Source organism: Alexandromys fortis, unplaced genomic scaffold, assembly GCF_014885135.2.
Source record: "Alexandromys fortis isolate MF-2015 unplaced genomic scaffold, M_Fortis_MF-2015_v1.1 scaffold_2_1_26212458, whole genome shotgun sequence".
Classification (NCBI taxonomy): domain Eukaryota; kingdom Metazoa; phylum Chordata; class Mammalia; order Rodentia; family Cricetidae; genus Alexandromys; species Alexandromys fortis.
The window spans coordinates 12654207-12677333 of NW_026067930.1; the positions used below are offsets into that span (position 1 = coordinate 12654207).

Genomic DNA, 23127 nt, shown 5'->3' on the forward strand with positions numbered 1-23127 from the left:
AATTTTAAAAAGGAATTAAAGAACAGGGTGTGGTGGCACATGCCTTTAATCCCAGCACTGGGTGGCAGAGGCAGGTAGATTTCTGTGAGTTAATGTCCAGCCTGGTCTACAAAGAGAGTTTCAGGACAGCCAGGGCTGAGAAGAAATGCAGAGAAGAAAAGAGACCCTATCCTGAAAACCATTCTAGAATCCAGGATTAGGAGGTCAGAGGAAATAACACTGGCCATTCAATACCTCAATCATTCCCAGCTCTGGGCACATTGCATTCTGGGAGGTGCACACTTACCTACCCGCTCTGGAGGGCTCAACTGTCTCACAGAATTGCCTCCAGCCTGAAGACTTCTGTCTTTGCTATTTATCAGCTGAGTTACTTGGCATTTCTAAGTAGATGCTTCTCATCTGAAAAAATAAGACAGGGTCATTGTTATCATCACATATCCCAGAATGCTCAGGAAGCTGAACTGTGTGCACAATCACTTGGTGCTCTAGATAGTGTCAGGTACTGTAAGCTGTGTGAGAAAGGTTGATCAGGGGGACCAGGGCCTTCCTCCACACTCAGAATGGGTCCGTGAACCAGCAGCATCCTTGTTGCCTTGTGGCCTCTTCTTCAGAGTTCAGCTTGGCATGGGAAATGTTTAGTAGGTGCTCCTGTGTCTGGTATGAGTCACCACCTAGGTGTGTGGCTCTGATTCAGGTGAACATCAGATATGGACCAGGTCTTGGAAGCACTGCCCTGTCTTTGTAGTCAGTGGCAGAGATTCTTCTGTATAAAAAGTGTGGCTGAGTGGGACTGTAAAGGAAGGCAGAATACTGTTTCTAGGAACACTCTAGCCCAGAGTCAATAGGATGCTTAAAAGTTCTGCTCTGGGGGAGATACTCTGGGCTTTAGCTGTGGCTCTGTTTATCAGAGCTAGCTATCTGCTAAGCTTCATAAGCTGATGCCTCTGAGCCTCCCAGTTTTTCCATTATTTTTTAAATTGATATTATAAAAAGTATCTAATATTTGAGTACAGGCAAAGTCTTTTATATTAGCAACTCATTGAGTATTTGAAACATACCACTTATCTACGGTGCACAAATAATGCCGAGGGATATCTCAGGGATGTTACATGCTTAAAAGCACCTTGCTAATAAATGCCAGGAAGAAAGTTCTTTTTCACTTGGGCACTGGGCATTGAATCCAGGGCCTTGTGCGTGTTGAGCAAACACTCTACCACAGAACCCAGCTTGGAAGCAGGTGCCACGACACAGACGGGCTCTTGGAGAATTGTCTGGTGACTTCTATGAGATCACAGGAAGGAAACATTCTCCCTCCAAGCTGCCTCATAGAGGGCAAGTAGTCAACAAATTCTTAACAATGGGGTTTCATTCAAAAATTAGTGTTTTCCCCCTTTGGTCAGAAGGAAAACCGCAAGGATTACTAAAGCATCCACGTAGTGGATGAGAAGGAGGAAGCAGCGACCTACAGAGATTCTGGCCCCTGACAGCTGTTCCTCCCCACCTGTCATGGCATAGGGCCAGAGTTGGGGTGCTCTGCCCTTGAAACTTTCTGTTACCCCCTTTCATTGGGAGCGTGCAGAAACCCCAGCTTAAACAGCTGGAGCGGGAACAGGTCTGACGTCTGCCGGGCAGGAAACATTTCTAAAGAGCACTAGGTTTCTAAGATGAGCTAAACAGATCTATTCCCCGGGGAAATGGGATGTGCTGGTTAACGCACCACTTCTAAGTTCTAGAAATGGTTAAGTGTACAGATCCAGGGGAGACTGCTTGTGCAGAACAGGCAGTGTGCACTTCGGGAATCAGCCAAAACAAAAACCTGATGTAGACTGTTGATTGCTGAGTAGCCAGCCAGTTCCTGCTCTCCTATTAAAAGGAACCCTAGATCTGTGTGGGTTTAGAGCAGATAGGCATGTGCTCAAAAGAAGTACTGGCCAATCAGAAGAGTCGTTAACCTGGGCTTCAAGTAGACATAGCAATCCTGTCATCTCTGATGGGGATGGCTAGGAGGATACCTGTTCCAAGCTACACAATAACACAGGCTTAGGGGGAGTCTATATAGAATTTCTGGAAAGATTTGTCTTCTCTAATAGAAGATAGTCTGCCTACCTGGTATTTCTTCTTACTAGAGATTTTTCTATGTGAAGCAAAGCATCTAACACAAGGGCCAGTTCAGTGCCCTAACATGATCACAGCAGTGAGTGCACATGTCTTATACCAGGTGCTGCAGAGACCATGTGGAAACAGAAACCACTGAGCATGGCTGATAGAAGTGTAAGTCAGCACAGTCATTTTGGAAAACAATATGACAACAATCATGAAACTAAATGTGCCTGTGAGTTATGACTCATTCACATCATTGCAGGGTTCACACAAGGGAGACTCTCCCACAGGCCCCAGCTCGGGTGCAGGGTGTTCATCAGAAAACCAGAATGGTTCTGCCTAGCATCTACTAACAGGAAATAGAAGAGGGCAGGGGAAGAAAGCAAGCCAGGGCCAATAGCAGGACAAGGTAGGTGTCTCCTATGAATCAAGGGTACCCATAGCACCCAAACTGGATTATTATGGATTGAAATGATTCGTTGGTTACAAGCTTGGTCCCTCATGTGGTAAGGCTGAAAGGTGTTGAGAACATTAAGAGATGAAAGGAGGATCATAAAATACCATTTTCTGGGTGTGGTGTGACACAGTCGTTGTAACCATGATCTCACAGCAGCTGAGGTTGCCTGCCCTGAGCCTGTGCAAGACGGGATCTGTCAACAGCTACTGATGGATGGGGGAGGGTCTTATGAGGTCCACCCCTCCCTGCTTAACTACTGATGACTGATGGATTCTCAGGAAGAGGGGACAATCATCAAACGAACACCTATTGTTATCATAGCCGGTGCACTGTGGAGTTCCATCCCTGTGGTCACTCAGATGTCCCAGATTAAACTCGGAGTGCCATAAGAGAAACAATGACGACAGCAACAACAACAACAACACACACACACACACACACACACAAAAACATGAACTTAAGAAAAGAACCTGTCAGGAGGGAGGAGAGTTCACAGGGGTGGGGAGAAGAGAAGGCAGAGGGAGAGGTAAGTAGAATACATTATATACATGCATCTAATTGCTAACACACTGAATTAACAACAAGAATAAAAATTTTTGAAAGATACACCCACAGTCGTTATCTCAGAGATGATTCTAAATCCACTCATCTGGACAATGAGGACACCAGACTGTAAATCTGTGGCCCATGTGGACTTTTAAATGGTTTTCCTCAAGTGAAGTTTGGTTGGAAAGGTCAATTGCCCTGATTTAATCATCATGCATTATACGTATGTACCAAATCACAGTCATGGACTAAGGAGGCCTGGCTTGGAAGGTGGAAGGCAGAGAGGGCTGGACAGAAGAGATGAACATGTGACCCTTAGATGACTGCTTCCGATTTCCTTTTCTACTCCTTAATCAACATACCATCAAGCGAAGCAACCCTGAAAACTTGTTTCTCTTTCTCTCTTTCTCTCTCTCTCTCTTTCTGTGTCTGCCTCTTTCTCCCTCCCTCCCTCCCTTCCTTCTTTCCTTTCTTTTTTCCAGAAACAGGCTTTTTCTTCAGCTTTGGAGCCTATCCTGGAACTAGCTCTTGGAGACCAGGCTGGCCTCGAACTCTCAGAAATCCACCTGTCTCTTCCTCCCGAGTGCTGGGATTAAATGTGTGCACCACCACCGCCTGGCTTGACAACTTGTTTCTTAAGTGCCTGCCAATGCTAAAAATACCATAGTAAGAGACTGCAAAATGGAAGTCATTCCTGGAGTGTATAATCCAGTTAGGGAGTCAAGACTTCAACAGGAAGAAAATTAGGTACCCATGGAAGAATAAAGGATAACACAACAAAATAAGACTACTGAAGTTTAACAGTGTGGGCCCTATATGGCTCAGACAGAGGAGATCAGGATCACAGAGGGTGTTTTGTGGGAGAGTCCTCTGAAAGCCATATTCCAAGGATGGCCGTAGGTTGCAGAGTGAGTGGCAGCAGCTAGGAGTGTTGAGTGCCTGATGTGGAGAGAGGTCTAATTCTATGTGTTCAGAGCAAGCATCTTCTTGCTGTTATAATAGAAAGAAAATAATGGAGCCCTGGAAGAAGGGGTGGAGAATGAAGACTCAGAAAGCCAGGCAGAGAACTCTAACCTGGAAAACAGAGAAATGAACACTGCAAAAAGCTGTGCAGAGAGACTGGCTTCAGCACAGATCCAGGAACCCTTAAACCTCAACACCGAAGGGCACCCCACAACACCTAAAGAACATTTTTCAAAAGCTAAAGCAGGGAAGAAGTCATAAGAAGTAGAAAAGTCAGGTGTCACCTGTGGGCACTGCAGCCATCAACAATCCATAATGCAAAGCCCAGATGGGACCTCAGAAGTCTTGCCCTCTCAGGGATCGAAGCAGGCTCCATCCTTTGACCAGGGCAACAAGTGAGACCTTACCTTGCAGGCTGCATTAGTCAGAAGTGCTATGTCTTACTGCAGTAAGATGTGTCGCCCAATTCAACCTATCTAGCATCCCTGGATAAATCGATCTGAAGGTCTATAAATATATACAATGATCTCCATCTTTCAGTTTGCTTTTTCAAACTTGTATGTGAGGGCCTTCAATACAAATCGATTTCAGGCTGTTTATAGTACCTAAATGGGGAAACGGCTCTACTGAAGTGGTTGAAAAATGTGCTGACTGTCATCAACTACATGGAGTTGGCAAGTCTACTGTAGGCTCAGGTATCTGTGTGCCAGCAAGCTTTCCTGAATTATCATTGGCAAATTGAAGGAGGAAACCTACTGCCATCAAAAGTACCAAAGGGACCAAGGGAGGCAGTTTAGGAGGAGGGTGCAGTGTAGAGGTGCCCAGTAAATTGGAGGCCGAAAACCAGCAGCATGTAGCCTCTGTGTAAATATGACTGGGCTTATATTCTGAAACGGTAAACATTGTTGCAAAACCGTGACTCATGTTCTGTTGAGTCCCTTCTCCATCCTCAGAAAACAATGTTCACTTCCACCTGAGGTCAAGTTCAAGATCCTGATTGGCAAGGAGAATTTCCAACACAGCACTGGGCAACGCTTAAAGGCTGAGCCCTGCTGCCAGGAACCTGAACTGAGGGAGGGAATGACAAACGGATACCGCCTAGATGTTTGCCACGACTAGCCTCACCCTTGATCAGAGATGGACACTCACTAGCTCCAGCAGCTAGTTTTGTCTGAGACTGAATCTCATGCAGTCATAGCGGGCCTTGAGTTTGCTATACAGACCAAGGACTATGATACCCCTGCCTCTGCTTCCCAAGTGTATTACAGGCAGGTGCCACCATGCTTGGTTTTATGCAGTGCTGGGGCTCAGACCATGAACAGCTAGACTGTCAAGTGAACCATGTCACTGGTCCCAAGAGCAATCATAATTCATGCACAGGACAGAGGCTTTTGAAATCTTTTAATGAATCTGATGGGTAAAATTATTTGTATCTTGAATGACATGATGCTACAAGGTACATTTGATGTAGGAGTCCCTTCTGTATGCTGTGAATATGTTTTTATTACCATGGGCTAATAAAGAAGCTCCTTCAGCCTATAGTAGGGCAGTATATAGCCAGTCTGGAAGAGACATATAGGGAGAGTGGGTGGAGTTCGAGAGATGCCATGTAGCTGCCAAAGGAGTAACATGCCAGCACCAGTAAGCCACAGCCTAGTGGCAAGACACAATTAATACGAATGAATTAATTTAAGATATAAGAGTTAGTTAATAAGAAGCCTGAGCTAATAAACAGAACAGTGTTGTAATTAATACAGTTTCTGCATGATCATTTGGGTCTGAGCAGTTGGGAAATGAACAAGCATTCAGCACCTACATACATTCATTATGAATGATGAAATCCAGCTAGTTAACATACCTGTCACCTCATAGGACTCTCATGTTTGTGGAAAGAATATAGTATCCCTTTTCTAAGCATTGTTCAAGACTATGAGACACTAAGAATTATAGCCACCATATACCATAAATCTCCAAAACGTATTCTTCCTATTGGGCTGAAGTGTTGTTATCTTTTTTGTCAATACCTCAAAGATCTCTCCCTCTTCCAAGAAGGCCATCCCTGGAAAACACCAGTCTATTTTTTACTTCTAAGAGACCAATTCCTTCCTATTAAATATGTGCCTAAAAGCAAGTGGTTTTTGTACCTGGTTCAGGATACGAATAGGCATTCACACAGGCAGCATTGTGTATATATGTGTGCGCATGCACACATGTACATACAGAGACACACACACACATCATGAGCATATCCTTCTAAGTCTCTGTAGAGGTTAGAGATGTCAGTGACCAGGATCATATATCCTGTACTACTTGCTAAGCACTGTTTTCCAAGGTAGGCAGGCAGTGAACTCAAGGTTAGTTGGAAAAGAAGAATGAACTGACAGATGGGTCTAAGGTGTTCCCACACATATCTCAAAGGTAAATCCATTGGAGAAGGTGTTTTAGGTCCCATTCTTCTAATGAGGAAACCAAGACAGAAGACCCATCATTTGCTCAGATCCTAGGAAATCAAACCCCAAGACTGACCTCCTCATGTTAGGGGTCCTAAAGTATACCAGCTCCAAAGACAGAGCACAGACAGGTGAGAATAAGTCTACTCTAAAGAGAAGGGGGGTCAATTAAACTGGACCCTCAATCAAAGAGAACAATCCAAATAATTTCTTAATAACTGAATTCATAAGCCATACAGACGTGATCTCCAGGGAAAAGAACTATCGAAGAAGAATAAAGATACAAAAGAAAAAAATGTGTGGTACTTCCTTCCAGCAAAGTATGGTACTGAACATATTGATACTTTCTACTAGTCAAATGAATTTTTTTTCTAGCCTAAAAAATAAGATGACGCAGTTAATATAATTCTATCAAAAATTGCATACCAATTTTTAAGATGTGGCTAACTAATAGTGCTTGCTCGGTCCTAATCTGTGAATTTATGTCTATTTTTATATTTCTGCATATTCTATGAGAGCTCCCACTTACATTTGTTTCTTTCTATTTCTCTGCCAGGCAGACATTTAGGGTTACTGTGCTCCGTGGAAGCTTTCTCTCTCTTCAGTACACAGTTGGGCCTTGGAAAACTCACAGGCAGAATGGAATTGGCTTTCCCGCTCTTCTGAGTGAAGATGAAGGATGCATTTTATACCCAATAATAGAAAAAGATGAAAAGTCTTACTAAACTTTGTTCAAAGGAAATGCAGTTGGACTCAAAGAAGGTCCCATCCCCACTGCAAAGTAGCCCTCCAGCTACCCCATGACCTCAGCCAGGTTCAGAGAGCAGAAAACAGCCTTGTTTGCTCCCCACTGGCTCCTAGTAAGGCTCCTAGTGAGACACAGTTAATCATGTCAATTAGGAGCCTATTTACACTTGGCCTTCACTGCCAGATGCAGGCCCTGTGTCTATGGGAAGGTAGGTAAATAAATAGCCAGTTGTGTCTCAAGATGATTAAATGCATGTACCCCACCCCTATAACATTTTTATTATATTTTTTAGTTTATAAAAAATTATGTTTGATAAAATACGAAATTACTCAAATGCATCAAAGCACAAGACAAAACATTCTCTACCCAGAAGGTAGTTTTTTTCTCCTAGTTGATCTTGCCCCCACCTGAAGAGGCAACATTACACACACCTATTACTAGTTACATTTATTAATTTGGCATGAGTTTAAAATTCATACAAAATAGAAGCATGTTTCACCAGGTGGTAGCAGTGCATGCCTTTAATCCCAGCACTTGGGAGGCAGAGGCAGGTGGATCTCTGTGAGTTTGAGGCCAGCCTGGTCTACAAGAGCTAGTTCCAAGGCAGGTTCCAAAGCTACAGAGAAACCCTGTTTTGAAAAAAAAAAAAAAAAGAACAAAAACAAAATTTGGTGCATGTTTTATGTTTAAGCTGAGCGGAAATAAGGAATGAAAGAAGGCAGGTTGAGAGGGACAGTAAAATATCAATGGCATTCTGAGAAAGGATGACAGGCTCTTAAAAAAGCCACAGAGACATACTCTGTGGCCCAGCAATTGCACTCCTAGGTATGTGTATATACTGTGATGAATGTAGGTCCATGAGAAAACGTGCATCTGAACCTCCAGAGTAATCTAGTCTAGAAAAAGGAAATAGCCCAAAGTTGATCGACAGATGACAGAATAAAATGAGATAAAGTCATCAAAGGGAATCTTCTGCCATTATATAAAAAGCCTGAGATCAAGGTACCTGCACAACGTGAACAAGCCTTGAAAAACTATGCTAAGTGGAAAAGGCCAGTCCTATAAGAGTAGGATTCCATTTACAGAAAGGGGCTCCAGTGAGCCAATCACAAGCAACAGAAAGTGCCCTAATGAGTTCTGGTGACTGGGATGGACAGGGGTACAGGAACTTGGGAGCTAAAGGGCCCAGACTTTCTTTTTGAGGAAAAGAATACGCTCTAGGATTGGTAAATTCCATGGTATGTGACGTCTGTCTAAATAAAGCTGTTCTAAAAGAACACGCTTAGAATCCACCCATGTGAAGACAGCCCTAATAGGTGGAAAGCCATAGCAGTGGTCCTGCAGAGGAGATTTAATGAGACAATTGCTTGGTATTATGGCCTAAGAACTCCATATCCCCAGGAGACAGAGCTGGCTCCAGTAAGGTCTCTTTCCCATGAGAAGGCCTGGGATCTGTTGCCTTTCCCAGGGGCTCTTCCCTCTCTCTAGAGTCTAAAATCCAGAACTCAGCTAGCTCTGTCCCCTTGTCCTCTGTGCTCAGAGTCCTTTGTAAGGACAAGCTGGTGTGTGTGTGTGTGTGTGTGTGTGTGTGTGTGTGTGTGTAAGGTCAAGTTTGGGTGTGGCATTATGTTTAGCAGAATACACTAGTAGAATGTGGGGGTGGGAAGAGTCCATCAGAAAGAAAGGTCAAGAACTCTGTGGTACAGACAATTTTGAGTTGTTGGTGGTGATGTTATTTTGCTCTGTTTTGAGATAAGTTCTCACATAGCTCAGGATGACCTTGAACTTCTGATCCTCCTACATCCATCTCAGAATGCTGGGACTTTTTGGTTTGTGTCTGGTGTATTTGGTACTGGGGCTCAAACCCAGAGGGCTTCAGTATGTTAGGCAAAGGTTCTACCACCTTGTGCTATATCTGCAGCCCTAGAAGGGAAGAGGTCTAAAGCTGGATTCCCCTCATCACTAACGGAGGACTTCATCCCTTTCTGCCTTACCTCAAAAGAACAATGTCCTGACCTACAATCCAAGGATCTAAAAGCCAGCCCTGGGAATATATCCAAGGGTTATCCTTTTCATTGGATTGATTTTAGTTAGTATCCTGTCCTGTCTAAGCCTCACTGGTCTGTGTTCCAGAGAATGGGTTAGCATCTACATGGTACAGGAGCAGATAAGTTCATATGGGCAGATTTATTATAAAAAGGGCTGAGAGTATTTGGGGCACCCTATTCTGTCATTTGTGTCATACAGCAGCCAGCAGACTTTAAAAAGGCCATGTTGCATTCCAATAGCTCGCTATTTATAGATACTGAACTTTCCATTTCCAATTCATGTAATTTACATATATGTATATATTTGCATATGTGTGTATAATACATACATTATTTTTTTTCTGTAGCCCTTTCTTTCCAGGAACTCACTCTGTAGACCAGGTTGGCTTCAAACTCACATTGATCCACCTTCCTCTACCTCCCAAGTGTTGGGATTAACGGCATACAAAACACTATCCTTTTGATTTTTTTTTTTTGCCCCACAATTTAAATATGTAAGCCTTGTGAGGTGGTGCACACCTGTAACCCTAGCGTGCAAATCAGGTGGTGGGCATGGTCTAGTTTGTGACTGGCAGCTCATGGAAGCTTATAGGACCTGGCTTGCAGTCCATGCCATTCCCTCTAACTGGTGAGTACTCACTGTGAGCTGAGTCGTGTTACATACCCTTTGTGCATCCCATCTCACTTAAACGTCACCCTGTCTCTGGCAGCTAAGAGAATCACCACCATTTACCACAGTACTGAGGTTTCATTCATCTTCAAGGGCTGCACAGACACTGGAAGAACTGTGAAGGGTGTTACCACTAGTTGCTGAATATGGGTAACCTGCGACGATGTAACAGAAACTGCATCCTTCCGCGTACACCAGATGGGAAGACTTGAGAATCTAGATCTGAACTTCTTTCTAAAAGGCTAACAAGAAGGAATTTAAACCCTTTCTTCACTCATGAGTGGCTAGCATAGGATTCTGGAATTCACATCCTTGTCCCAATCACAATGTCTTCTGCAAGCCCACTACCGCTAGCTACTCAGCAGAACTCAGCCCCGCGAAAGGTTATCATGCTTGCCAGATTTGGTTTCCTTGGCCCATGAAAGCCAGCTATTTTTTTTTTTTTTCAAGTAGGTATCAGTCAGGTCAGGAAGTTTCTTTTTCCCTCCAATCCATTGTGTGTGGGAAGATCAGAGAGTCCTGTGGCTACAAGGACAGAGTCATATTGGCCTGGGAGACAGAAGCCGGCTGTCCTAGCCTTGTCCTGTGAACTCTCTGAGGTGCCTCAAACCTTGTGTTCTACCTACCAAGCGAGAACAGGAACAGCAGGACACCCATCACAATTACTCAGGACAATTATCATCAACCAGAAGAGTCTCGGCTCTTATCAAAGGCACCTAAGAGTCTTACACTACTTTGTTCTGTCTCATAAACCCACTGTTTGCTATCCAGCGGCAAGGAACAGCACCTGTTTCCCAGAGCAATATTCCCAGTACAACAAACCTTTCTAAAAGAGGAAGTGGTGGCAACATCAGAGGACACGTTACCTCATTTCTATGTCACAGGTAAAGCACTAGGGCTTATAATACCAGTAAGGACGAATAGAAATCTAGTAGTGTGTGCCTAATGTGGGTTGTAGGGTCACATGACACAGATGTCCACACTCTAACCCCTCAAACCTGTGATGATCAGGTTACATGGCAGAAGGGAACTGAAGCTGCAAATTGAATTAGATTTGTTGATTTGTTTAAAATAAAGAGCTGATTCTAGATTATTTTGGTGGCCCCAGTTACCATCAGAAGGGCTTTGAAAGAAAGAAAGAAAGAAAGAAAGAAAGAAAGAAAGAAAGAAAGCTTCCTTACAATGCATAAAGCCTTGAACTTTGTTCCCCAGAGCCAAATAACTGGGCATAATAGAACACAGAGTGGTACACTGAGCATAGCGGTACCCAGCACTAGGGCGGTGGGAACAGGGGAACAAGAAGTTCAAGGGCATATGATAACAAGTGCTTATTCTTCAGTCTCCCATCAGCTGGTTTGCTAGGTGTTGGCTGATGTAAGCAGGGCTTGTGGAAACATTGTTCTGCATCTATATCACGCTCCCATCCCCAAAGGCACATTGTTGCCATGACCATGAGAGTTACAAGAGAAAGTTCCCGCACATTCCGTCCTCCACTTGGGTGATAAGACCAAGAACTTCCCATAGGGCACAAGAAGTCACAAGGCCAAGCCCTGCATCCTATCCAAATGATGCTATGCCATCACAGCAAAGGCGTGAATGTGGAGTTTTGTAAGGGAGGGTTGCAGAATTGTAATGAGCAGTTCAAGTTACCAAAGGCAACCAGCAATCAGTATCCCACATTATAGATAAACAAGCCAGAACAGAATCACTTAGAATGTCACCCAAATCATACACAAGGGAGAGAGGACCAGAAGTTCTGATGGGGCCCATCTTAATTGTCAACTTCGGGAGACCCAGAATCACCAAGAAAATAGGCTTCTGGGCATACCTACAGGGGGTTATCTTGATTAGACTGAGGTGGGGTGATTCATCCATTGTGGGTGTCACCGTAAGGGTGGGTTATAGTGGGTAAGAATCCTGGACCAGATGAAAAGGAGACACCACAAGCTAAATGAGGCCATCCCACTCTCTATTTCTTGACTGCAAATGCAACATAACCAGCTGCCTCAAGCTCTCATTGCTGTGACTTCCCTCCTTTGAAGGACTGGGACCCTGGACTGTGATCTGAAATAAACCCTCTCTAGGAAATTCCTTTTGCTGGAGCATTTTCACCCAAGTGATAAAGAAAAGAAAGTAATAGAGAAGCAAGCAGGTAGCTTTAGAATGAAGGTTGAGAACTGACCCCCACTAATGAGTAGAGTTCAATCTGTAGGACACTACACGCTACTATATCTGGACTGCGAATATTCTCAGAAGCAAAGGAGCGATACTCCAAGAGGGAGAAAACCAGTGGAAAGGCGGCCAGCTTGAGCTGTAGCTTTCAGTGAGGCCACATTCTCTTTTACAGGCCTGGGGCCAAGACGGTTCTGTGGCTTTCCAGGGATGACTGAACAGCAAGTCCAGCACCCAGGCTGACTCAGCTATCCGCGGCTGTCACAAGGCCAAATGTCCTTTTTCCCCATCTCCGGGGACTGAGTCTGCTGCTAAGGTAGCCTGCTTTTTAAGAGGCCCGCACCTCTGTTCTTTGGAGAGCTGGAAGCCAGAATGAGGGACAGAGGGACAGAAAAGCAGAGGAAGAAAATGAAGAGTGATGGAAAGAAGTAGAGCTGTCCCTGAGCGCTGGAAAGCAGATGTGGAAAGAAACGAAGACTGGAAGGAAGTAGTCTTCAGAAGCAAGCGTTACTGAGAAACGGGATTGCAGAACACCTAGTTGGACTTCCTGGAAGGGATCAAAAAGCATATCTGGGGCTTCCTTAGAAAGCCTGCAGGACAGGAAAGCCAAGGATAGGAGAAAGTAGCCATTCTGGGGGCTCTGGATGGTCATAGAAGCAAAAACACCTAGAGACCTTTAATGCTGTGTTCAGGGAATCACCAAAATCTCTACATACTTGGTGCAGAAATAAAAAGTCAGTGGCTACTCTGACTTAAGCCTTGGGGCTTACTTCAGGGAAGCCCCTGAGTCCTACAGCAACTGGACCCTATTCTTGCTCCCTGTCAACCTGAGTGAGGACCATCCCATTCCAGCCCAGCCCAGCCCAGCCCAGGAAGTCCTCTCCCTTCCATCTACTCTTACCAGTGAAGGATGTAGTATCATTCTACTTAAAAATGAGAACTCCTAAAAAGCAGTTGGCACTCTTTGCTCACCTACTGTAGCCCATCAGTTCAGCTCACAAACATCCTGCACAGGATAGAGAGCGTTTGTTCCCCTGCTGGCCAAAGCTCAGTGAAGTTAGTTTGCTTCCAGTCACCAGCTACAGAGCCCAGAGTTCAAGTCAGATATGCTAGATCCCCAAACGCTGGCTCCTTATGTTTTACCAGGCCCCCAAACTCTGGATCTAGTGCAAAGACTAAAGAAGAGATGTCCCTTTGACTCATGTATCAGCCACTTGCAAAGTCTCTGCTGCTGAGAAGTCACTAGAACACAGTAGAGGGCTTAAGAGCGAGCACCCTGGAGCCAACTTGAGGTTCTGAACCATGCTTTCACCGTTTCCCATAGAGAGTGGAAAATGGGACACAGCAGTTAACTTCCCTTGCTAAGTTTGCTCATCTGTGAAATGAATGCTGCAAGAGTAACTCTACTGCTATGGTCTTACAAGGATAAAATAATTGGGAGAACATGAAGAATTTACAACAGTGCCCAGCACATAGTCTGAAAAGAGTGCTGCTGTGTTGTGTTTTGTTGCTAGGACTGTAGCAGTCAAAACTGACTTCATCCTTTCCAAGGTTTAAGTGTAGTGGAGGAAGACAGGAATGAAACAAAAGCAAATGAATGTATCCTTGTAAATCGGGCTGTGAAGACAGAAGTGGCACCATCAAGATGAAGACAAGGAATTTCAGCACCTGTTTATCACAGGAAGACCAATTTGAACAGCATTTAACCACAGAGGCTAAGGAATACACGAGAAAGGTTACAGCATATCTGAGAGGAACAGAAAAATAAGATGATACGCTTTCAAAGGTGTGAGAGAGAGCTCTATATTTATCCCGTATCAGCCTTCCTCCTAATGACCCTGGAAAGAGTTCCCCTTCTTGTGGAAGACAGAGAGTAAAGAACCCTGTGTTTGACACAGAGCCCAACACCTGGCCTACCCTAATGAACTCCACTCCAGAGTCAAGTTCTACAAATGTAGGCCCTAGGGTAGAGTTAATGAAAATCCCCTGGAGAAGTTCAGCATAGAAGGAACCCTCACAAACTCAAGATTTAGCTTACACTCAGGGACCAAGGTCTTAGACTCCACCCACTGATCCTAAGTTCTGGGCTTATCCAAATGATCCCAGGCTTCAGGATGGCCCCTACACATCCAAGACACCAACCTGTCTACACAATGATCTAGACACCAGGGCATCCTGTCATATTCATGGTTCCAGCAGTAATCCTATCCACAGACTTTATCAACCAGCCCGCCCAAATTCTGCGTGTGAATGAGCTGACCAGTGGGTGACTTTCTTTGCTAAAGCTAATCTATAAAGAATATAAGCCTGCTTACTTCTTCAGATGGACTCACATCAACACAAGGATCATGAAGAACCAGGGATACCACTGAAGAAACAAATTACAAGGAAATGGATAGCCATGAGCTGCCTGACGAAGAATCCGAAACATCTGTCTTGAAGAAGTTCTGTGAACCACGCAACCTTACAGACACACTTCTGCATGACATCAGAAAACAGCACATGAGCAAAAGTAAACAAACACAAAAACCATTAAAAGAAAAAAAAAAGAACCAAACAAAAACTTTGATACCAATTCACAATGGCCTAACTAAAAATGCCGTAGGTAACTTCCACAGCAGACTTGAAAGGGAACCAATGAGCTCAAAGACAGGTATTTGAAATTAGTTGAGAGCAAAACAATAAAAGAATAGAGTACAAAAACCTTCTAGTACACAATCAGATGAAAGAAAAGAAAGGCTGATAACAGCTTGTTGAAAGAAAGAAAAAAATCATAGAAAACATTTCATAACTGGAAAGGGAAATAAACATCAAGTTGAGTCCCAAAGAATCCCAGTCTGGTTATTGTGAAGAGAGCTTTACTGAGACACGTTATAATCAACGATCAGAAGCAAAGACATAGAAGTCTGACAGCAACAAGAGAAATCTAACTTGTCATATACAGGTGAACTGTCATAGAAACGTCTGCAGATTTATCAGCAGAAATCCTGAAAATTAAAAGAGAGTGGGATGATAGATTCAGAGCACTGGAAGAATAACTGCCAATCAAATGCCTGGAAGCTATCTCTCAGAGATGGAGGGCACAGAAAAGCTTTCTGAGACAGAGAAAAGACGAGGGGGCTGTTCAGCACGAGGCTTGTCTTACAAGAAGCACTAAAGGAAGCCCTTCATGTTTAAATCAAGGGACACTAACTAATGGCACAAAGACACACACATGCAGAACTCGCAAGAAAAGTGCAGAAATGGTCAAGTTCAGAAGCATACTGCAGTGGTGGTACTGAAGTCACTTTCAACTCAAGGATACAATTTGCAAGATTAAAATATGACATAACTCTAGCATTAATTATTTGTCAGTGGATATGCAATGGCAGAGCGCGTAGCACCAACAACGCAAAATGTGCTTTGAAAAGAGTGCAGCTTTACTGTGTGCAATTGAAGCTGTCATCAGCTTAGAACAGACTTTCTGATAAGATGCTCTGTGTAAACTTTATGGAAAACACAAAGAAAAATTCCACAGTGGCAAGATCCTCCGAGAGGGAGAGATTAAAAGCAAACCACACAAATAGATCAAGTTATAAAATTACAAAGAAGAATGTGCAAGAAACAGGGAGCAATGAAACCACAAAGGATCCAGAAAAAACAGCAAAATTGCAACAGTAAGTCCTGCCTATCAGTGATGATGTTAGATAGAAATACATTAAACTGTCTAATCAAATAAAGCATAGATGAATGGTTTTAAAAGACAAGATCCAGTTATGTTATCTATAAGACTACCTTGGCCAGACGTGGTGGTTCAAACCTGTAATCCAAGCATTCCTGAACTGAAGGAAGAAGTCAACCTGGGCTAAAGAGTAAGACTCTATCTCAAAAAACACAAATTATTTTAAAAGAAGAAGAAGGAAAAAGGATGATCATTAAAGACACAGAGAGGCTGAAAGGTGATTAAATACTGAACAAAAACTGGCACAGAGGGGAGAGGTATGTTCACAGCCACAGAGCTGGACAGAGGCAAAGTTAGACTAAGAACAGAACACACAGACTTTCTAGGCATAAACACAAAATGACAGGATCAAACCCCAGAAGTCAAAGAGAAAGGGAGAGCTGAACACGTGAAACCTGTTTTTGAGGACTCATACCTGACACTGGGGGTGGAGTGGGGGTGTCAAAGGTGATCAGATTGGATTCACGGATGGATTGATGCTGATGGGAGCTATAAATACCATATCAAGAGGGGTGGTTATAATCCTGAAACTGACAGGGAGCTCCTGGTTACATTTAAAATGAAGAGAGGCATGGTCAGACCTGGGATTTAGTATCTGGATTTGGTCATTGGAAAAGGAAGTGAGAGATGTCAAAATCAAATAAGACAAGAAAACTCAATGCCCGAGATAAGGTCCAGGAAGGGAGAGAGAAGAGATTGAAGGAAATGGAAATGTGGAGCCACCAGGAAAGAAGTGGAGGCAGTAACTGCTGATGAAGGGGTCCCGGAAGACAGAAAACCACTTCTCTTTCCTTTCGATGAAGCAAGATTATTACTTGAGAGCAGAGCTGGACAAAATAAGACTTCCGAAAAACCAGGAAGGGAAGAACCCTGAGCTTGTGTCTACAACAGAAGTCACACTCCCAAAGCATGAGGTCAAATAGACCCGTGATGATATCCAATCTGCGTGGACTTTTCCTCAGAACAGGTCTCTGGGGACCCCATAAAGTCTTCTCTTTCAGAAAGCCAGAACCTGATGCTGAGAGCTCCAAATCGAGTCACGGGAGACATGGAAAGATGTGATGTTGCCTCATCAGACTATAGACAAACTGAGGCTACCCACTTGGCAAATATCACTAGGAATAAAAGCCAGGTTTCAAAGCCAGGGCCTTCTATGTAGATGCCCTAATTAGAAAAGGACCAGCAGAGGTCAGAGAAAGAATAAAGTCCATTTCTGCCCTCCTATCCTGTCAGTATCTCCTCTGACAAAAGGGCATAGAACTCCATGGTTCAGTCAGGCTGTGGATGAGTCCACACAGCTCCCCTTCTAGGACAAAACCCAAGGCAGAGAGCTCTGGGAAGCTGACTTGGGGAGCACATAAAAGCACTCCAATAGCTTGGTTTCAGTACGTACAAGGGTCTGAACTATCTTACCCTACAGACCCCTATGATGCGGGAGTCCCCTCTGTGTGCTGTGATTACCATTAATAAATAAAAAACTGCCTTGGCCTATTGATAGGGAAGAACTTAGGTAGGCAGGGAAAACTAAACTGAATGCTGGGAGGAAGAGGGCAGAGTCAGGGAGAGATGCCATGGAGCCGCCAGAATCAGACATGCCAAATCTTTGCCGGTAAGCCACTCCCACTTGGCGATATACAGATTAATAAAAATGGGTTAAATTAAGATGTAAGAGTTAGCCAATAAGAAGCTAGAGCTAATGGGCTAAGCAGTGTTTTAATTAATATAGTTTATGTGTGATAAGTTTGGTTTTGGGCCGCAGGAACGAACAAGCAGCTCTCCTCCTACACCTGTTCCCCAGAACCCAGACTTTGTCTGTGTGCCAGGGGATTGCCTGCTTATTCCTAGAAGGGGAAGGCCCAACAAAGGCCAGGGCCCTGTCTCCACCCAAAGTTGGCCAGCACCACCACACACACCACCACACACTCCCTTCTTCCTTCCTCATTCCATTTGCCTCGTCTCTATCAGTGCTTTCAAAAGGCAAAAATCTCTAAAGGACCCAGTTCTGACAAGGGTGCCTATCAGGTCCGGTTGTTGTAAGAGATGAGGGCCAGCTGATGCCTGCAACAGCATCAGCTGGCCACCCCTGGGTGGCAAGCCCTTCCCACCCTCCATGCCAGCCCAGCACACAGAGGTCTGGCAGCCAATGAAAAGAAAAGTGCCTATCTCTGACTCCTCAGAGCCTCTGATAAGAAATGTCATCCCTTGCTGGGTAATATTACTCTGCCAGATAAGGATCTCTATCTCCTCCAGCATATGGCTAGCTACACAGCACAGGGCCTGCGGGAGCAGGATAATTTATTTGCTTAAGCTGCACACCCTGGGCAGTCCGAGAGGCACATTGAACAGAAGAAGTGCCAAATTATAACCTCTTCTGACCCGGCCTTGGGATTCCTCCCTGAGAAAGACTGGAACCTCCTCTGCTCCACACACAATCAGCACTTTCACCTCCCTCTGTCTCTGAAGGGCACCTGCATTGGTGCTATCTTAGCTTATCCTCACCAGGCTCTCCAAAGATGATGCTTTTCTTTCTTTCACAGATTAGGAAAGAGAGATTCCACAAGGGTAAGTAACACGGCCAAGGTCACCCAAGCAGCCGTTAACAGAGCACAGGCTCAAACCCCAACAGGTCTGACCCAGCAGCACACTGTCAGATGGGGAGGTTAATCCCAGCTTCTGAGTTGGCTCTGCTCCAATGACGAAATTAATCAATTAAGTCAGATCTGCCTGACTTAACTGGCAATGTCAGCGCCACACTGGAATCTCAAAGGTCCATTTCAGCTCATTCCTTGCTCCTGGGTTCTCTGCAGCTCAGGAAGGATGAGGAAGCCTTGCCGAGGCAAGATACTCAAGGAGAGGAGGGGAGGTCAGGGTTGGAACCAGAAGTGGGAGAAAGGATTTGGCCACCTGCTTCAAGCATTCAGGAGTGAAAGGCAGAGGGAAACTGTGGGGAAATCCTCTTTTCTCTGTTCATTCATTCATTCTCCATTCATCAGCATCGCTGGACAATCTACTATGTGTCTTTTTTGGCTCGGGCCCCAGTAATATCACTGCATCTGTAAGCAGTGCTGGATTAGACTTCATGGCATGATTGGTGAGCTAGGGGTGATTGACAGGTCGGCAAAGAGGCAGAGATAACAGAACACGCCAAGGGGACTTAGGCCTGCAGGAGATCCCAGGGCTGATATGGGGGCAGTGGCTTTGTGTTAATGAGCAACTGTAAGTTAACTTCCTATCTGTCACTGGACACCCTGTTTTAAAAAAGAAAGGTCAACATTGCTAGGGTTGATGTTGTTCTTTGAGAGAAATACTTCAACAATGCTCCCCATTGGTTCATAACCCCATTAGTAACTATAATTGAACAATTATAATTGATGGATAAAAACTATATGTTTTTGGTATATATTACATATATACCTTATAGAATTCTAAATCGAATCACTATATATATAAACGCATAGACATATCTTTTCCAGCATATTCTTTTAAGAAGCTATATAGTATCCCATTTTATAAAGGTACCCCAATTTTATAACTACAGCTAATAAAAACTGACGAGGAAAGTTACTAACCCCAGGAGCTCCCTCAGTTCCTTAAGGTGTTCATACCCAAGACTTCCTCCGGGAAACCTGGAGGACACATGACATTAACAGACTCAAAAAAGCCCTGGATTATCACTTATGTAACGTCTCCCCGTTATCCGTTTGGAAGTAAGAAGAGGCAGAAAAGAGCAACAGATTAAGTGTCTTGGGTGGGTCACTTATGGTAGAAATCACTAGCATGGGTCAGTCTCTTAAACTACTGTCATGTAACCTAGATATCATACAATTTGGGGACCTCAGCTTATGGAATGGCAAAGGAGAATAAGAAAGAGGCTTTCAGACAAGGTCCCTGTTTGAGGTCAAGCTGCAAGTTTGAAGGCCACGCTGAAGACTTACTTAAACTGTTACCCGGGCCTCCAGGAACTGCTGGAAAGTGAAAGAGAATCAGCCATAGACTTCCATGAATTTTTACACCACGGGGGAGCGAGATTAAGGAGCAGTCATGCCGGCCACATGAAAGCTGTCCTCAGGCCCACCACACGGGTAGCAGCGAGGGGTCCAGGTGGGGCCAGTGATAGGGCAGGAGCTCAGGGTGTGACAGAGGGCTGCCCGTGGAGGCGTTCAGATAGGCTATGCTATCTAGGAACAATGGAACCGTTGTCCTGGACCTGAATCTGACAAGAGGGGATAAGACCCCCCGGAAACCCAACCCCAGATAACTGCCTAAAGTGGCCTCAACATACCAGCCCAAGGCTGCCTGTTGTTTCGTTTCTGGCGTTCATTCATGCCCCTTACAGTGTGTATCAAGCACATACCAAGAATTGCGTTAGAAGGTGGGGATGTGATGGTGAAAGAGACTCTGGGTCCCCACCCTCAGGAGGCACAAAGTTAAGAATGGCTAATGAGGACCTGTTAGCATAGCACAGTTCCAGAATACAATGAGAATAGCAAGCCCAGTTGCAAAGACGGGGCGCTTGCTATTTCCCATTTGCCGTCTCAAAGCCGTGCAGCCCTATCACCGTGAGAATGTGCACTCCATATGACAACAGAGGCTTGAAGCTGAGCCGGAGGCTGCAGGACATGCCTGGGGACAGCAACAGTTGATGTGCTACAGTTGCTGGGATCTGTGCTGGGGCAAGGGACTCACTCAGCTGGGCTCTCTGCCCTTCCAACAGAAACCTATTAGTGATTTAGATGAGTATACAGCCTGAGCCCAGACTTGCCTACCAGAAGCTGGGTCAGTTACCTTGCCTCTCTGCTCCTAAGACTGAGCCTGGAGGTCATCCCTAAAACAGATTTGGCATTGCTCCATTTATTGAGCAGAAATTTATAAGTCATCTACCATGGTCGAGAGAATCGAGCGATTAAAAAAAAAGTAACAAAAAGATTTGGGAAGGTCTTTTTGTAAGAAGATGTCTCCTAAGTTCTGGGTGTGCACACATGTGTGCACAGGTGCCTGAGCTATTTGCTAACCACTTCCTACTTGCCAGGCACCATTTAAAGGTGAAGTTGTTGGTGCAAGGCATAGTTCATTTTCCCTCACTAATATCCCTAGAAGGAAAACTGAAATATTGTCCCCACCAAACAAAAGGGGGCCAGAAGCTCTCCTGGTTCACCGGAGTAGTGGAAACTCACCAGGTTCAAAGCAAAGTGGCTGTCAGGTACAGCAGCCCAAACGCAGTTTGCTGAGAACGCCTCCGGGCTTAGTGTGGCATTCTGTAAAGCTCACGGTTATCATAAGCACCCTCACTAGAACGCAAAGCTTAGGCAGGCCTAGACAGAGGCATGGGCACCCCAAAATGCTTTGTCCTGTCTGAAAAATAAAGGAAGATGGCAACTTCTTCTCTTGTGTCTGGAAGAAATGATCTATGATTTATTTCTGCTCAGTTTTCTCTAGGGAGAATAGCCTGAAGGCGCAGGTCTTCTTTGAAGACTTCTACTTTGCAACATTGCTAAAATCCAGCTCTCTCTCAGTCCAAGAAAGAAGACCCCCATACAGGCCCTTGAGCATCCCCTCACCCATTTTACCAACCTCATACCAGAACACATTCTCCTGCTTTCTGACCAAAGAACGAACAATGGAATGGGATGGGAGGGAGGGTTTAACAGCCAGTGATGGCCCTAGAAAGTCCCCAAGAGACAGAAGAGGACACAGTGGCCCAAGGACTGACTCTAATCACCTACCTTAGTGGCTCTCCTACACTCCAAACAGGCAACAGAAGGGACCAGTGCCAAGGAATCCCTTCTGGAGCTTCCCTTTGTCTCTTGCACATAGAACATGGAGACACAACCTTAGGCCTTGGGCCCATATGCCAGCATCTATATGGGCAGCTGTCTTCCTAGAGGGATAGATGGATGGATAGACGCAAGGTGAGGAGGGAGAGAAAGGAGTAAAGTAGTTCAAGAGTTTAGGCTTCTAAAAGTAGAACTCTTATGACCTGAGTAAAGGCAGAAGTAGAAATAAAAGGGGGGAATGAATCAACAAGAATAGGCATTTATAGGATCTAGAAAGAAACACAATAAAGCACTAGGCAGCAAATGAGAAAGAACGAGACATATGGACACACACACACACACACACACACAAGAATCATGACTGACAGAAAGAATGAGCAGGGGGAAGCATCTGTTCCTTCCGACTGTAGGTGCTATAGAGTCTTGGAAGTCATCCTCAGCACTAGAGTGGGCTTGGGGACCAGTCTGTAGGAAATGAGCTCTGAGTCCCTTCTCAGGCCTAGGTCTACATCTAGGCAGGGATGCCAGCCATGGCCTCCTTCCAGCTCTCAGTGCATCTTGTGATGAGGCTGCCAAGCTGACTGTGCTTCCCTTGCTTCCTTGAAAACCCTTGTTCTGCTTTCAAAACCCGATGAGTCAAAGAAGCTTCCCTTATCCCCGGTTCTAGTTGGTGGTGACCTGTGAGGGTCAACCGGGTCACAGTTAAGGTCCCAGGGCATAGGCCACTTATACTGCTCATCCATAGGACATTTTGTTGAATTACAAAATCCAAAAAGTATTTCGCAACACAAGAGAGAGTAGAATGCAGAGGAAGCGCAGGCTCTTCCAAAAAAAGACAGACATCTGCTAACATCCACAGCCCCGTGTCCTAGGATCTGCCTAGCCAAACTTCTCCTGCTGAGACAGGTTAGACACCCGTCTCCGTCACCCCATAACCTGAAGCAGAATTCCGTATTACTTAAGATGACTGGGGGTCTCTACCATCTGCTGAGCTGCCACCATTGCCCATTCTAAACAACAGCAATCTTAAGGAAGAAATGGTCTATGTGACCTTGAACTAGAGCAAAAAAGCCTTAAGGGTTATCCTGGGTCCAAAGTCCAGTTATACGGAGACATGATACACTATAGGAAGCCCAGTATTCACCGACCCCTAAATCCCAAACCTAAAATGCTCCAAAATCCGAAATGTGTTGAAGCCAACATGATGGTACAAACGGGAAAACAGCCCACACCGTAAACTTCATCCCTGCCACAAATCATAGAAATGTTGCATCAACTCCCCTTCGGGCCATGTAGATCAGGAAAACATGAAACATAAAGAAAAACACTTGGACCCCAGTTCTAAGACATTTATTTCTATATACCCACCGCATTGAGAAAAGAAACCTGCAAACAAACACTGGTGGCCCCAAGCATTTCAGATAGGACCATTCAACCTGCAGCACATGAAGGCCCAAACATATTGCAACACCGCTTCC

General features: G+C 44.7%; 1 long non-coding RNA gene across 3 annotated transcripts in view; it reads right to left on the reverse strand.

Moving 5' to 3' along the window:
- Positions 1–23127, reverse strand: part of LOC126503522 (uncharacterized) — an 86064-nt gene that overhangs the window by 5328 nt on the left and 57609 nt on the right. For all 3 annotated transcript variants that reach the window (XR_007592313.1, XR_007592314.1, XR_007592315.1), the window contains exon 3: positions 287–399. This is a non-coding gene — a long non-coding RNA (uncharacterized lncRNA). The remainder of the gene's footprint in view (positions 1–286; positions 400–23127) is intronic.